Here is a 16,112-nt window from a genome sequence, read left to right on the forward strand (position 1 = left end):
TCATGTGAGAACCCTTCTATCTCTCTTGTGCTTTTTCCGGCTGGCATGTGCATTAAAATGGTGCTATGCACCATAGGGTGTTTCATTTTTTCAAAGATGTGATTTTCAAATGACTTTGCTTACGCCCGGAGTCTCAGTGATGTAAAGGATATATATGTCAAATTTCAAGAAGATTGGATAATATTTAGGGGATGCACACATTAATCACTTTTATCAATTAGTACATTATAGTTATTACAAGTCTCACTCCTGTACCTAGAAGGTTGGTCTAAAAACAACTTCAGTTTTAGGATTCCAGGGGCTCTGCATCAAGCAAGGTGGATGGCAAAGGCAATATATTCACTTACCCAGATGCAGACGTAAAAAAAAGTGCTCTCACAGTTGCTAAGAGACAACTTTGGTATCTGTCAGAAACAAACGTAGGATTGGCTTTTTTGGAGGAACGTATTACTCAGGCTGTTAAGGAAAATATGACCAAAAATTTAGAAACCAAACCTGCAAAGAAAAAGGAAATTAAACTATTCGAGGGTAAAAACCTAGTATTAATAGTAATAACTTGTAATAACTATAATGTACTAATGGATAAAAGTGATGAATGTGTGCAACGCCTAAATATTATCCAATATTCTTGAAATTTTGGCATGTATATCACTGAGACTTGGGGCATAAGAAAAGTCTGCAAAAATGTTAGCATTTAATTTTTTGCATTACAAAATGAAACACCCTAATGCGCCATTTTAGTGGATTCATCTGAAGCAAACCCAGAAAGATTTGATTTGTCTGCCGTCCTGCCGTCCCAAAAATATCAATGTTCAGACCGAACTAGGCTAGCTGTAATTTTGTAAGATATTTATTTTCCTTGTAATTAGGGATGAGCGAACTCGAACTGTATAGTTCGGGTTCGTACCGAATTTTGGGGTGTCCGTGACACGGACCCGAACCCGGACATTTTCGTAAAAGTCCGGGTTCGGGTTCGGTGTTCGTCGCTTTCTTCGCGCTTTTGTGACGCTTTCTTGGCGCTTTTTGAAAGGCTGCAAAGCAGCCAATCAACAAGCGTCATACTACTTGCCCCAAGAGGCCATCACAGCCATGCCTACTATTGGCATGGCTGTGATTGGCCAGAGCACCATGTGACCCAGCCTCTATTTAAGCTGGAGTCACATAGCGCCGCCCGTCACTCTGCTCTGATTAGCGTAGGGAGAGGTTGCGGCTGCGACAGTAGGGCGAGATTAGGCAGATTAACTCCTCCAAAGGACTTGATTAACTGATCGATCTGCAGCTGTGGATCATTGAGCTGCTGATCCTCAATTGCTCACTGTTTTTAGGCTGCCCAGACCGTTTGTCAGTCACATTTTTCTGGGGTGATCGGCGGCCATTTTGTGTCTTGTGGTGCGCCAGCACAAGCTGCGACCAAGTGCATTTAACCCTCAATGGTGTGGTTGTTTTTTGGCTAAAGCCTACATCAGGGTGAAGCTGTCACACCAAGTGCATTTAACCAGCAATAGTCTGTTCATTTTTTGGCCATATACAAAATCAGGGGCAAGCTGCGCCTGTCACCAAGTGCATTTAACCCTCAATGGTGTGGTTGTTTTTTGGCTAAAGCCTACATCAGGGTGAAGCTGTCACACCAAGTGCATTTAACCAGCAATAGTCTGTTCATTTTTTGGCCATATACTAAATCAGGGGCAAGCTGCGCCTGTCACCAAGTGCATTTAACCCTCAATGGTGTGGTTGTTTTTTGGCTAAAGCCTACATCAGGGTGAAGCTGTCACACCAAGTGCATTTAACCAGCAATAGTCTGTTTATTTTTTGGCCATATCCCAGTCTAATTCTGTCACTAAATCCATACCGGTCACCCAGCGCCTAAATACTAGGCCTCAAATTTATATCCCGCTAAATCTGTCCTTAGTGCTGTAGCTGGGCGAGTTATTTAGTGTCCGTTCAAGCACATTTCTTGTTCTGGGTTGAAATACAATTCCCAATTTAGCAATTTCATAATTTAGTGGTTTCTGCTATATCAGAGCTATTTGAAATCTATCCCTAAAAGGGTATATAATATTCAAGGTGCACATTGGGTCATTCAGAATAACTTCACACACACCCGCTACTGTGTATTTCCAAGTCTAATTCTGGCACTAAACCCATACCTGTCACCCAGCGCCTAAATACTAGGCCTCAAATTTATATCCAGCTAAATCTGTCCCTAGTGCTGTAGCTGGGCGAGTTATTTAGTGTCCGTTCAAGCACATTTCTTGTTCTGGGTTGAAATACAATTCCCAATTTAGCAATTTCATAATTTAGTGGTTTCTGCTATATCAGAGCTATTTGAAATCTATCCCTAAAAGGGTATATAATATTCAAGGTGCACATTGGGTCATTCAGAATAACTTCACACACACCCGCTACTGTGTATTTCCAAGTCTAATTCTGGCACTAAACCCATACCTGTCACCCAGCGCCTAAATACTAGGCCTCAAATTTATATCCCGCTAAATCTGTCCTTAGTGCTGTAGCTGGGCGAGTTATTTAGTGTCCGTTCAAGCACATTTCTTGTTCTGGGTTGAAATACAATTCCCAATTTAGCAATTTCATAATTTAGTGGTTTCTGCTATATCAGAGCTATTTGAAATCTATCCCTAAAAGGGTATATAATATTCAAGGTGCACATTGGGTCATTCAGAATAACTTCACACACACCCGCTACTGTGTATTTCCAAGTCTAATTCTGGCACTAAACCCATACCTGTCACCCAGCGCCTAAATACTAGGCCTCAAATTTATATCCCGCTAAATCTGTCCCTAGTGCTGTAGCTGGGCGAGTTATTTAGTGTCCGTTCAAGCACATTTCTTGTTCTGGGTTGAAATACAATTCCCAATTTAGCAATTTCATAATTTAGTGGTTTCTGCTATATCAGAGCTATTTGAAATCTATCCCTAAAAGGGTATATAATATTCAAGGTGCACATTGGGTCATTCAGAATAACTTCACACACACCCGCTACTGTGTATTTCCAAGTCTAATTCTGGCACTAAACCCATACCTGTCACCCAGCGCCTAAATACTAGGCCTCAAATTTATATCCCGCTAAATCTGTCCTTAGTGCTGTAGCTGGGCGAGTTATTTAGTGTCCGTTCAAGCACATTTCTTGTTCTGGGTTGAAATACAATTCCCAATTTAGCAATTTCATAATTTAGTGGTTTCTGCTATATCAGAGCTATTTGAAATCTATCCCTAAAAGGGTATATAATATTCAAGGTGCACATTGGGTCATTCAGAATAACTTCACACACACCCGCTACTGTGTATTTCCAAGTCTAATTCTGGCACTAAACCCATACCTGTCACCCAGCGCCTAAATACTAGGCCTCAAATTTATATCCCGCTAAATCTGTCCTTAGTGCTGTAGCTGGGCGAGTTATTTAGTGTCCGTTCAAGCACATTTCTTGTTCTGGGTTGAAATACAATTCCCAATTTAGCAATTTCATAATTTAGTGGTTTCTGCTATATCAGAGCTATTTGAAATCTATCCCTAAAAGGGTATATAATATTCAAGGTGCACATTGGGTCATTCAGAATAACTTCACACACACCCGCTACTGTGTATTTCCAAGTCTAATTCTGGCACTAAACCCATACCTGTCACCCAGCGCCTAAATACTAGGCCTCAAATTTATATCCCGCTAAATCTGTCCTTAGTGCTGTAGCTGGGCGAGTTATTTAGTGTCCGTTCAAGCACATTTCTTGTTCTGGGTTGAAATACAATTCCCAATTTAGCAATTTCATAATTTAGTGGTTTCTGCTATATCAGAGCTATTTGAAATCTATCCCTAAAAGGGTATATAATATTCAAGGTGCACATTGGGTCATTCAGAATAACTTCACACACACCCGCTACTGTGTATTTCCAAGTCTAATTCTGGCACTAAACCCATACCTGTCACCCAGCGCCTAAATACTAGGCCTCAAATTTATATCCCGCTAAATCTGTCCTTAGTGCTGTAGCTGGGCGAGTTATTTAGTGTCCGTTCAAGCACATTTCTTGTTCTGGGTTGAAATACAATTCCCAATTTAGCAATTTCATAATTTAGTGGTTTCTGCTATATCAGAGCTATTTGAAATCTATCCCTAAAAGGGTATATAATATTCAAGGTGCACATTGGGTCATTCAGAATAACTTCACACACACCCGCTACTGTGTATTTCCAAGTCTAATTCTGGCACTAAACCCATACCTGTCACCCAGCGCCTAAATACTAGGCCTCAAATTTATATCCCGCTAAATCTGTCCTTAGTGCTGTAGCTGGGCGAGTTATTTAGTGTCCGTTCAAGCACATTTCTTGTTCTGGGTTGAAATACAATTCCCAATTTAGCAATTTCATAATTTAGTGGTTTCTGCTATATCAGAGCTATTTGAAATCTATCCCTAAAAGGGTATATAATATTCAAGGTGCACATTGGGTCATTCAGAATAACTTCACACACACCCGCTACTGTGTATTTCCAAGTCTAATTCTGGCACTAAACCCATACCTGTCACCCAGCGCCTAAATACTAGGCCTCAAATTTATATCCCGCTAAATCTGTCCCTAGTGCTGTAGCTGGGCGAGTTATTTAGTGTCCGTTCAAGCACATTTCTTGTTCTGGGCTGAAATACAATTCCCAATTTAGCAATTTCATAATTTAGTGGTTTCTGCTATATCAGAGCTATTTGAAATCTATCCCTAAAAGGGTATATAATATTCAAGGTGCACATAGGGTCATTCAGAATAACTTCACACACCCGCTACTGTGCATTTCCAAATCTAATTCTGTCACTAAACCCATACCTGTCACCCAGCGCCTAAATACTAGGCCTCAAATTTATATCCCGCTAAATCTCTCGTTACCGCTGTCCTGTTGTGGCTGGGAAAGTTATTTAGTGTCCGTCAAAGCACATTTTTTGTTCTGGGTTGAAATACAATTCCCAATTTAGCAATTTCATAATTTAGTCGTTTCTGCTATATCAGAGCTATTTGAAATCTATCCCTAAAAGGGTAGATCATATTGAAGGTGCACATAGGGTCATTCAGAATAACTTCACACACACGCTTCTGTGCATTTCCAAGTCTAATTCTGTCACTAAATCCATACCGGTCACCCAGCGCCTAAATACTAGGCCTCAAATTTATATCCCGCTGAATTTGAATACAATACATTGGGCCAAATAATATATTTGTTGTTGTGGTGAACCATAACAATGAGAAAAACATCTAGTAAGGGACGCGGACGTGGACATGGTCGTGGTGGTGTTAGTGGACCCTCTGGTGCTGGGAGAGGACGTGGCCGTTCTGCCACATCCACACGTCCTAGTGTACCAACTACCTCAGGTCCCAGTAGCCGCCAGAATTTACAGCGATATATGGTGGGGCCCAATGCCGTTCTAAGGATGGTAAGGCCTGAGCAGGTACAGGCATTAGTCAATTGGGTGGCCGACAGTGGATCCAGCACGTTCACATTATCTCCCACCCAGTCTTCTGCAGAAAGCGCACAGATGGCGCCTGAAAACCAACCCCATCAGTCTGTCACATCACCCCCATGCATACCAGGGAAACTGTCTCAGCCTCAAGTTATGCAGCAGTCTCTTATGCTGTTTGAAGACTCCGCTGGCAGGGTTTCCCAAGGGCATCCACCTAGCCCTTCCCCAGCGGTGAAAGACATAGAATGCACTGACGCACAACCACTTATGTTTCCTGATGATGAGGACATGGGAATACCACCTCAGCATGTCTCTGATGATGACGAAACACAGGTGCCAACTGCTGCGTCTTTCTGCAGTGTGCAGACTGAACAGGAGGTCAGGGATCAAGACTGGGTGGAAGACGATGCAGGGGACGATGAGGTCCTAGACCCCACATGGAATGAAGGTCGTGCCACTGACTTTCACAGTTCGGAGGAAGAGGCAGTGGTGAGACCGAGCCAACAGCGTAGCAAAAGAGGGAGCAGTGGGCAAAAGCAGAACACCCGCCGCCAAGAGACTCCGCCTGCTACTGACCGCCGCCATCTGGGACCGAGCACCCCAAAGGCAGCTTCAAGGAGTTCCCTGGCATGGCACTTCTTCAAACAATGTGCTGACGACAAGACCCGAGTGGTTTGCACGCTGTGCCATCAGAGCCTGAAGCGAGGCATTAACGTTCTGAACCTGAGCACAACCTGCATGACCAGGCACCTGCATGCAAAGCATGAACTGCAGTGGAGTAAACACCTTAAAACCAAGGAAGTCACTCAGGCTCCCCCTGCTACCTCTTCTGCTGCTGCCGCCTCGGCCTATTCTGCTGCTGCCGCCTCGGCCTCTTCCTCCGCCTCTGGAGGAACGTTGGCACCTGCCGCCCAGCAAACAGGGGATGTACCACCAACACCACCACCACCACCTCCGTCACCAAGCGTCTCAACCATGTCACACGCCAGCGTTCAGCTCTCCATCTCACAAACATTTGATAGAAAGCGTAAATTCCCACCTAGCCACCCTCGATCCCTGGCCCTGAATGCCAGCATTTCTAAACTACTGGCCTATGAAATGCTGTCATTTAGGCTGGTGGACACAGACAGCTTCAAACAGCTCATGTCGCTTGCTGTCCCACAGTATGTTGTTCCCAGCCGGCACTACTTCTCCAAGAGAGCCGTGCCTTCCCTGCACAACCAAGTATCCGATAAAATCAAGTGTGCACTGCGCAACGCCATCTGTGGCAAGGTCCACCTAACCACAGATACGTGGACCAGTAAGCACGGCCAGGGACGCTATATCTCCCTAACTGCACACTGGGTAAATGTAGTGGCAGCTGGGCCCCAGGCGGAGAGCTGTTTGGCGCACGTCCTTCCGCCGCCAAGGATCGCAGGGCAACATTCTTTGCCTCCTGTTGCCACCTCCTCCTTCTCGGCTTCCTCCTCCTCTTCTTCCACCTGCTCATCCAGTCAGCCACACACCTTCACCACCAACTTCAGCACAGCCCGGGGTAAACGTCAGCAGGCCATTCTGAAACTCATATGTTTGGGGGACAGGCCCCACACCGCACAGGAGTTGTGGCGGGGTATAGAACAACAGACCGACGAGTGGTTGCTGCCGGTGAGCCTCAAGCCCGGCCTGGTGGTGTGTGATAATGGGCGAAATCTCGTTGCAGCTCTGGGACTAGCCAATTTGACGCACATCCCTTGCTTGGCGCATGTGCTGAATTTGGTGGTGCAGAAGTTCATTCACAACTACCCCGACATGTCAGAGCTGCTGCATAAAGTGCGGGCCGTCTGTTCGCGCTTCCGGCGTTCACATCCTGCTGCTGCTCGCCTGTCTGCGCTACAGCGTAACTTCGGCCTTCCCGCTCACCGCCTCATATGCGACGTGCCCACCAGGTGGAACTCCACCTTGCACATGCTGGACAGACTGTGCGAGCAGCAGCAGGCCATAGTGGAGTTTCAGCTGCAGCACGCACGGGTCAGTCGCACTACAGAACAGCACCACTTCACCACCAATGACTGGGCCTCCATGCGAGACCTGTGTGCCCTGTTGCGCTGTTTCGAGTACTCCACCAACATGGCCAGTGGCGATGACACCGTTATCAGCGTTACAATACCACTTCTATGTCTCCTTGAGAAAACACTTAGGGCGATGATGGAAGAGGAGGTGGCCCAGGAGGAGGAGGAGGAGGAGGAAGAGGGGTCATTTTTAGCACTTTCAGGCCAGTCTCTTCGAAGTGACTCAGAGGGAGGTTTTTGGCAACAGCAGAGGCCAGGTACAAATGTGGCCAGCCAGGGCCCACTACTGGAGGACGAGGAGGACGAGGATGAGGAGGAGGTGGAGGAGGATGAGGATGAAGCATGGTCACAGCGGGGTGGCACCCAACGCAGCTCGGGTCCATCACTGGTGCGTGGCTGGGGGGAAAGGCAGGACGATGACGATACGCCTCCCACAGAGGACAGCTTGTCCTTACCCCTGGGCAGCCTGGCACACATGAGCGACTACATGCTGCAGTGCCTGCGCAACGACAGCAGAGTTGCCCACATTTTAACCTGTGCGGACTACTGGGTTGCCACCCTGCTGGATCCACGCTACAAAGACAATGTGCCCACCTTACTTCCTGCACTGGAGCGTGATAGGAAGATGCGCGAGTACAAGCGCACGTTGGTAGACGCGCTACTGAGAGCATTCCCAAATGTCACAGGGGAACAAGTGGAAGCCCAAGGCCAAGGCAGAGGAGGAGCAAGAGGTCGCCAAGGCAGCTGTGTCACGGCCAGCTCCTCTGAGGGCAGGGTTAGCATGGCAGAGATGTGGAAAACTTTTGTCAACACGCCACAGCTAACTGCACCACCACCTGATACGCAACGTGTTAGCAGGAGGCAACATTTCACTAACATGGTGGAACAGTACGTGTGCACACCCCTCCACGTACTGACTGATGGTTCGGCCCCATTCAACTTCTGGGTCTCTAAATTGTCCACGTGGCCAGAGCTAGCCTTTTATGCCTTGGAGGTGCTGGCCTGCCCGGCAGCCAGCGTTTTGTCTGAACGTGTATTCAGCACGGCAGGGGGCGTCATTACAGACAAACGCAGCCGCCTGTCTACAGCCAATGTGGACAAGCTGACGTTCATAAAAATGAACCAGGCATGGATCCCACAGGACCTGTCCGTCCCTTGTCCAGATTAGACATTAACTACCTCCCCATAACCATATATTATTGGACTCCAGGGCACTTCCTCATTCAATCCTATTTTTATTTTCATTTTACCATTATATTGCGAGGCTACCCAAAGTTGAATGAACCTCTCCTCTGCCTGTGTGCTAGGCCTAAATATATGCCAATGGACTGTTGCAGTGGTGGGTGACGTGAAGCCTCATTCTCTGCTATGACATGCAGACTAATTCTCTGCTGACATGAAGACAGATTCTCTGTTACGGGACCTCCCTCCTCTGCCTGGGTGCTGGGCCTAAATATATGCCAATGGACTGTTGCAGTGGTGGGTGACGTGAAGCCTGATTCTCTGCTATGACATGCAGACTAATTCTCTGCTGACATGAAGACAGATTCTCTGTTACGGGACCTCTCTCCTCTGCCTGTGTGTGTGCTGGGCCTAAATATATGCCAATGGACTGTTGCAGTGGTGGCTGACGTGAAGCCTCATTCTCTGCTATGACATGCAGACTAATTCTCTGCTGACATGAAGCCAGATTGTCTGTTACGGGACCTCTCTCCTCTGCCTGTGTGTGTGCTGGGCCTAAATATATGCCAATGGACTGTTGCAGTGGTGGCTGACGTGAAGCCTCATTCTCTGCTATGACATGCAGACTAATTCTCTGCTGACATGAAGACAGATTCTCTGTTACGGGACCTCTCTCCTCTGCCTGTGTGTGTGCTGGGCCTAAATATATGCCAATGGACTGTTGCAGTGGTGGCTGACGTGAAGCCTCATTCTCTGCTATGACATGCAGACTAATTCTCTGCTGACATGAAGCCAGATTGTCTGTTACGGGACCTCTCTCCTCTGCCTGTGTGTGTGCTGGGCCTAAATATATGCCAATGGACTGTTGCAGTGGTGGCTGACGTGAAGCCTCATTCTCTGCTATGACATGCAGACTAATTCTCTGCTGACATGAAGACAGATTCTCTGTTACGGGACCTCCCTCCTCTGCCTGGGTGCTGGGCCTAAATATATGCCAATGGACTGTTGCAGTGGTGGGTGACGTGAAGCCTGATTCTCTGCTATGACATGCAGACTAATTCTCTGCTGACATGAAGACAGATTCTCTGTTACGGGACCTCTCTCCTCTGCCTGTGTGTGTGCTGGGCCTAAATATATGCCAATGGACTGTTGCAGTGGTGGCTGACGTGAAGCCTCATTCTCTGCTATGACATGCAGACTAATTCTCTGCTGACATGAAGCCAGATTGTCTGTTACGGGACCTCTCTCCTCTGCCTGTGTGTGTGCTGGGCCTAAATATATGCCAATGGACTGTTGCAGTGGTGGCTGACGTGAAGCCTCATTCTCTGCTATGACATGCAGACTAATTCTCTGCTGACATGAAGACAGATTCTCTGTTACGGGACCTCTCTCCTCTGCCTGTGTGTGTGCTGGGCCTAAATATATGCCAATGGACTGTTGCAGTGGTGGCTGACGTGAAGCCTCATTCTCTGCTATGACATGCAGACTAATTCTCTGCTGACATGAAGCCAGATTGTCTGTTACGGGACCTCTCTCCTCTGCCTGTGTGTGTGCTGGGCCTAAATATATGCCAATGGACTGTTGCAGTGGTGGGTGACGTGAAGCCTCATTCTCTGCTATGACATGCAGACTAATTCTCTGCTGACATGAAGACAGATTCTCTGTTACGGGACCTCCCTCCTCTGCCTGGGTGCTGGGCCTAAATATATGCCAATGGACTGTTGCAGTGGTGGCTGACGTGAAGCCTCATTCTCTGCTATGACATGCAGACTAATTCTCTGCTGACATGAAGACAGATTCTCTGTTACGGGACCTCCCTCCTCTGCCTGGGTGCTGGGCCTAAATATATGCCAATGGACTGTTGCAGTGGTGGGTGACGTGAAGCCTCATTCTCTGCTATGACATGCAGACTAATTCTCTGCTGACATGAAGACAGATTCTCTGTTACGGGACCTCCCTCCTCTGCCTGGGTGCTGGGCCTAAATATATGCCAATGGACTGTTGCAGTGGTGGGTGACGTGAAGCCTGATTCTCTGCTATGACATGCAGACTAATTCTCTGCTGACATGAAGACAGATTCTCTGTTACGGGACCTCTCTCCTCTGCCTGTGTGTGTGCTGGGCCTAAATATATGCCAATGGACTGTTGCAGTGGTGGCTGACGTGAAGCCTCATTCTCTGCTATGACATGCAGACTAATTCTCTGCTGACATGAAGCCAGATTGTCTGTTACGGGACCTCTCTCCTCTGCCTGTGTGTGTGCTGGGCCTAAATATATGCCAATGGACTGTTGCAGTGGTGGCTGACGTGAAGCCTCATTCTCTGCTATGACATGCAGACTAATTCTCTGCTGACATGAAGACAGATTCTCTGTTACGGGACCTCTCTCCTCTGCCTGTGTGTGTGCTGGGCCTAAATATATGCCAATGGACTGTTGCAGTGGTGGCTGACGTGAAGCCTCATTCTCTGCTATGACATGCAGACTAATTCTCTGCTGACATGAAGCCAGATTGTCTGTTACGGGACCTCTCTCCTCTGCCTGTGTGTGTGCTGGGCCTAAATATATGCCAATGGACTGTTGCAGTGGTGGCTGACGTGAAGCCTCATTCTCTGCTATGACATGCAGACTAATTCTCTGCTGACATGAAGACAGATTCTCTGTTACGGGACCTCCCTCCTCTGCCTGGGTGCTGGGCCTAAATATATGCCAATGGACTGTTGCAGTGGTGGCTGACGTGAAGCCTCATTCTCTGCTATGACATGCAGACTAATTCTCTGCTGACATGAAGACAGATTCTCTGTTACGGGACCTCCCTCCTCTGCCTGGGTGCTGGGCCTAAATATATGCCAATGGACTGTTGCAGTGGTGGGTGACGTGAAGCCTCATTCTCTGCTATGACATGCAGACTGATTCTCTGCTGACATGAAGCCAGATTGTCTGTTACGGGACCTCCCTCCTCTGCCTGGGTGCTGGGCCTAAATATATGCCAATGGACTGTTGCAGTGGTGGCTGACGTGAAGCCTCATTCTCTGCTATGACATGCAGACTGATTCTCTGCTGACATGAAGCCAGATTGTCTGTTACGGGACCTCTCTCCTCTGCCTGTGTGCTAGGCCTAAATATATGCCAATGGACTGTTGCAGTGGTGGCTGACGTGAAGCCTCATTCTCTGCTATGACATGCAGACTGATTCTCTGCTGACATGAAGCCAGATCGTCTGTTACGGGACCTCTCTGCTCTGCCTGTGTGCTAGGCCTAAATATATGCCAATGGACTGTTGCAGTGGTGGGTGACGTGAAGCCTCATTCTCTGCTATGACATGCAGACTGATTCTCTGCTGTCATGAAGCCAGATTGTCTGTTACGGGACCTCTCTGCTCTGCCTGTGTGCTAGGCCTAAATATATGCCAATGGACTGTTGCAGTGGTGGGTGACGTGAAGCCTCATTCTCTGCTATGACATGCAGACTAATTCTCTGCTGACATGAAGCCAGATTGTCTGTTACGGGACCTCTCTCCTCTGCCTGTGTGCTAGGCCTAAATATATGCCAATGGACTGTTGCAGTGGTGGCTGACGTGAAGCCTCATTCTCTGCTATGACATGCAGACTAATTCTCTGCTGACATGAAGCCAGATTGTCTGTTACGGGACCTCTCTCCTCTGCCTGGGTGCTGGGCCTAAATTTATGACAATGGACTGTTGCAGTGGTGGCTGACGTGAAGCCTGATTCTCTGCTATGACATGCAGACTGATTCTCTGCTGACATGAAGCCAGATCCTCTGTTACGGGACCTCTCTCCTCTGCCTGTGTGTGTGCTGGGCCTAAATATATGCCAATGGACTGTTGCAGTGGTGGCTGACGTGAAGCCTCATTCTCTGCTATGACATGCAGACTGATTCTCTGCTGACATGAAGCCAGATTCTCTGTTACGGGACCTCTCTCCTCTGCCTGTGTGTGTGCTGGGCCTAAATATATGCCAATGGACTGTTGCAGTGGTGGCTGACGTGAAGCCTCATTCTCTGCTATGACATGCAGACTAATTCTCTGCTGACATGAAGACAGATTCTCTGTTACGGGACCTCCCTCCTCTGCCTGGGTGCTGGGCCTAAATATATGCCAATGGACTGTTGCAGTGGTGGCTGACGTGAAGCCTCATTCTCTGCTATGACATGCAGACTAATTCTCTGCTGACATGAAGACAGATTCTCTGTTACGGGACCTCTCTCCTCTGCCTGGGTGCCGGGGCCTAAATATCTGAGAATGGACTGTTCCAGTGGTGGGTGACGGGAAGCCAGATTCTCTGCTATGGAACCTCTCTCCAATTGATTTTGGTTAATTTTTATTTATTTAATTTTTATTTTAATTCATTTCCCTATCCACATTTGTTTGCAGGGGATTTACCTACATGTTGCTGCCTTTTGCAGCCCTCTAGCTCTTTCCTGGGCTGTTTTACAGCCTTTTTAGTGCCGAAAAGTTCGGGTCCCCATTGACTTCAATGGGGTTCGGGTTCGGGACGAAGTTCGGATCGGGTTCGGATCCCGAACCCGAACATTTCCGGGATGTTCGGCCGAACTTCTCGAACCCGAACATCCAGGTGTTCGCTCAACTCTACTTGTAATGCTTCTATTATGTTTATGCAGCTCTTTCTTATGTCCTGTGATGTTATATCAATACAGATGCAGTGATAGGAGATTGTCTATGTAAAAAGCTGTTTGATGGGAGCTATAAAATAGTTGGGCATTGTTGTTGGCAGTGCTGGGGATGTAACAGAGAAAGGACAAGTGCATCATGGGTTTGGTTGGATACAGCAACAGGAAGTGCTACATACAAGATGGAAACAAACCACAGTGATTTGTTTACATGGTGAAAATGGGTCAGGAGAGCCCACATTGAAAAATAAAAAAGAATGAGGAAGATGCATAGTACATAAGGTAGGCAACTACATGAGCATATCTGTTAAAAACTCGTTTAGCGTATGTTCACACCAGGGACTTTCAAAATCTGCACGTTTTCACATGTTTTTTATGTGTTTTTTTTTTTTAACCAATGGGTGTAATGGGTGTTTACTTCAATACAAAGCTATATTTTAGCTCATGGTTTTTGGAGCAGATCCACAACAAAAACTGAGCAAAAAATGCGTGGACATAAACAAAACTTTTTTTTAACGCTTCCCATTCATTTCAATGGGAGATTCAGTGTAGATTCTGCCCCAAGATAGGGTTTGCTGCTTCTTTTTTCCAAGTAGAAAAAAGCTAGTTGTTCTTACATATGAAATTAATTGAAGGCTGTTTTTGAAATGTTTTTTTTTTTAGAACTGATTTTGAGGTGGAAATGAGCCAGAACAAATGCCATAAAACTAAGTGTGAACTGGTCTTTAAGATTTTAGTTTTCTTTTTATAGTTGCCTATCCTCCACTTAATAGTGAAAATAATTAACATTTAATCTACTTTAAAGGGGTTGTCCCATGATTAATGTAAAAATGAAAAGCAACCATCATATAGTACATGACAATCTCTTTCTAACAAAGCTAGAACCAGCGCTGTACTTCACATGGATCCAGAGATCTCCCAAATCCTTGCTTTGCTAGATTTATATCAAGCTGACAGCTCAAGGGGAGTGTCTTTTCTGCTGTAGCTAAGGAGGCGTATCCATGCTCTACCTATCACAGCTCAGGAGGCTGTTGAAGATTGAAACTGAGCATGGACGGCCTTCTCAGTGGGACAGACAAAGAAATAAGAAAGAGCAAAATGCAGTTGGTGCTATGTTGATACATTTTATTAAATAACTTAGTGGCTATTAAATTTTTTTAATTACATACAATTACAAAAGTATTCAGAGCCAGGTGCTGGTTTGAAAACTAAAGGATTAGACCCCAAAAGTTCAAGTCACAAAGTGGGACAAAAAATAAAGCGAAAAAGAGGTTGAAAAAATGTAGTTTTCCCCCCAAAAAATTAAGTTTCAAGTAAAAATAAACAAAAACATAATTTTCCCCAAATAAAGTTAAAAAAATGGTAAAAAATAGGGAAAAAAAAAAAGTATACATATTAGGTATCGCCGCGTCCGCTTCGACCGGATCTATAAACATATCACATGACCTAACTCCTCAGATGAACACTGTAAAAAAATAAAAACTGTACTAAATAAACCATTTTTTTGTCACCTTACATCACAAAAAGTACAACAGCAAGCGATCAAAAAGGCGTTTTCCCACCAAAATAGTACCAATCTAACCGTCACCTCATCCCGCAAAAAATGAGCCCCTACCTGAGACATTCGCCCCCCAAAAAAATATAACTATGGAGAATATGGAGACACTAAAACATCATTTTTTTTGTTTTAAAAAAGCTGTTATTGTGTAAAACTTACATAAATAAAAAAAAGTATACATATTTGGTATCGTCGCATTCATATCGACTAGCTCTATAAAAATATCACATGACCTAACCCCTCATATGAACACCGTAAAAAATAAAAACTGTGCTAAATAAACAATTTTTTGTCACCTTACATCACAAAAATAGTATAATAGCAGCAATCAAAAAGTCATATACACCCAAAATAGTGCCAATCAAACCGTCATCTCATCCCGCCATAAATGAGACCCTACCTAAGATAATCGCCCAAAAACTGAAAAAACTATGGCTCTCAGAATATGGAAACACTAAAACATGATTTTCTTTGCTGCAAAAATCTAATCATAGTGTAAAACTTACATAAATAAGAAAAAAAGTATACATATTAGGTATCGCCGCTTCCGTTTGGACCGGCTCTATAAAAATATCACATGACCTAACCCCTCAGATGAACACTGTAAACAATTTAAAATAAAAACTGTGCTAAATAAAATTTTTTGTCACCTTACATCACAAAAAGTGTAATAGCAAGCGATCAAAAAGTCACACGCACCCAAAATAGTGCCAATAGAACCATTTTCTCATCCCGGAAAAATCATACCCTACCCAAGGTAATCGCAAAAAAACTGAAAAAATGATGGCTCTCAGACTATGGAAACACTAAAACATGATTTTTTTTTGCTTTAAAAAAGATATCATTTGGTAAAACTTACATAAATAAAAAAAAGTATACATATTAGGTATCGCCGCATCCGTGACAACCTGTTCTATAAAAATATCACATGATCTAACCTGTCAGATGAATGTTATAAATAAAAGAAAATAAAAAGGGTGCCAAAACAGCAATTTCTTGTTATCTTGCCTCACAAAAAGTGTAATATAGAGCAACCAAAAATCATATGTACCCTAAACTAGTACCAACAATACTGCCACCCTATCCCGTAGTTTCTAAAATGGGGCCACTTTTTTGGAGTTTCTACTCTAAAGGTGCATCAGGGGGGCTTCAAATGGGACATGGTGTCAAACAAACAAAATCTGCCTTCCAAAAACCGTATGGCATTCCGTTCCTTCTGCT

The 16,112-nt window shown here is 45.4% G+C and overlaps 1 protein-coding gene across 4 annotated transcripts in view; it reads right to left on the reverse strand.

The window, feature by feature from the left end:
• The window catches only part of LOC122942310 (agouti-signaling protein-like), a 285,062-nt gene that overhangs the window by 83,982 nt on the left and 184,968 nt on the right, over positions 1-16,112 (reverse strand). The window lies entirely within an intron of this gene.

Source organism: Bufo gargarizans, chromosome 6, assembly GCF_014858855.1.
Source record: "Bufo gargarizans isolate SCDJY-AF-19 chromosome 6, ASM1485885v1, whole genome shotgun sequence".
NCBI lineage: Eukaryota > Metazoa > Chordata > Amphibia > Anura > Bufonidae > Bufo > Bufo gargarizans.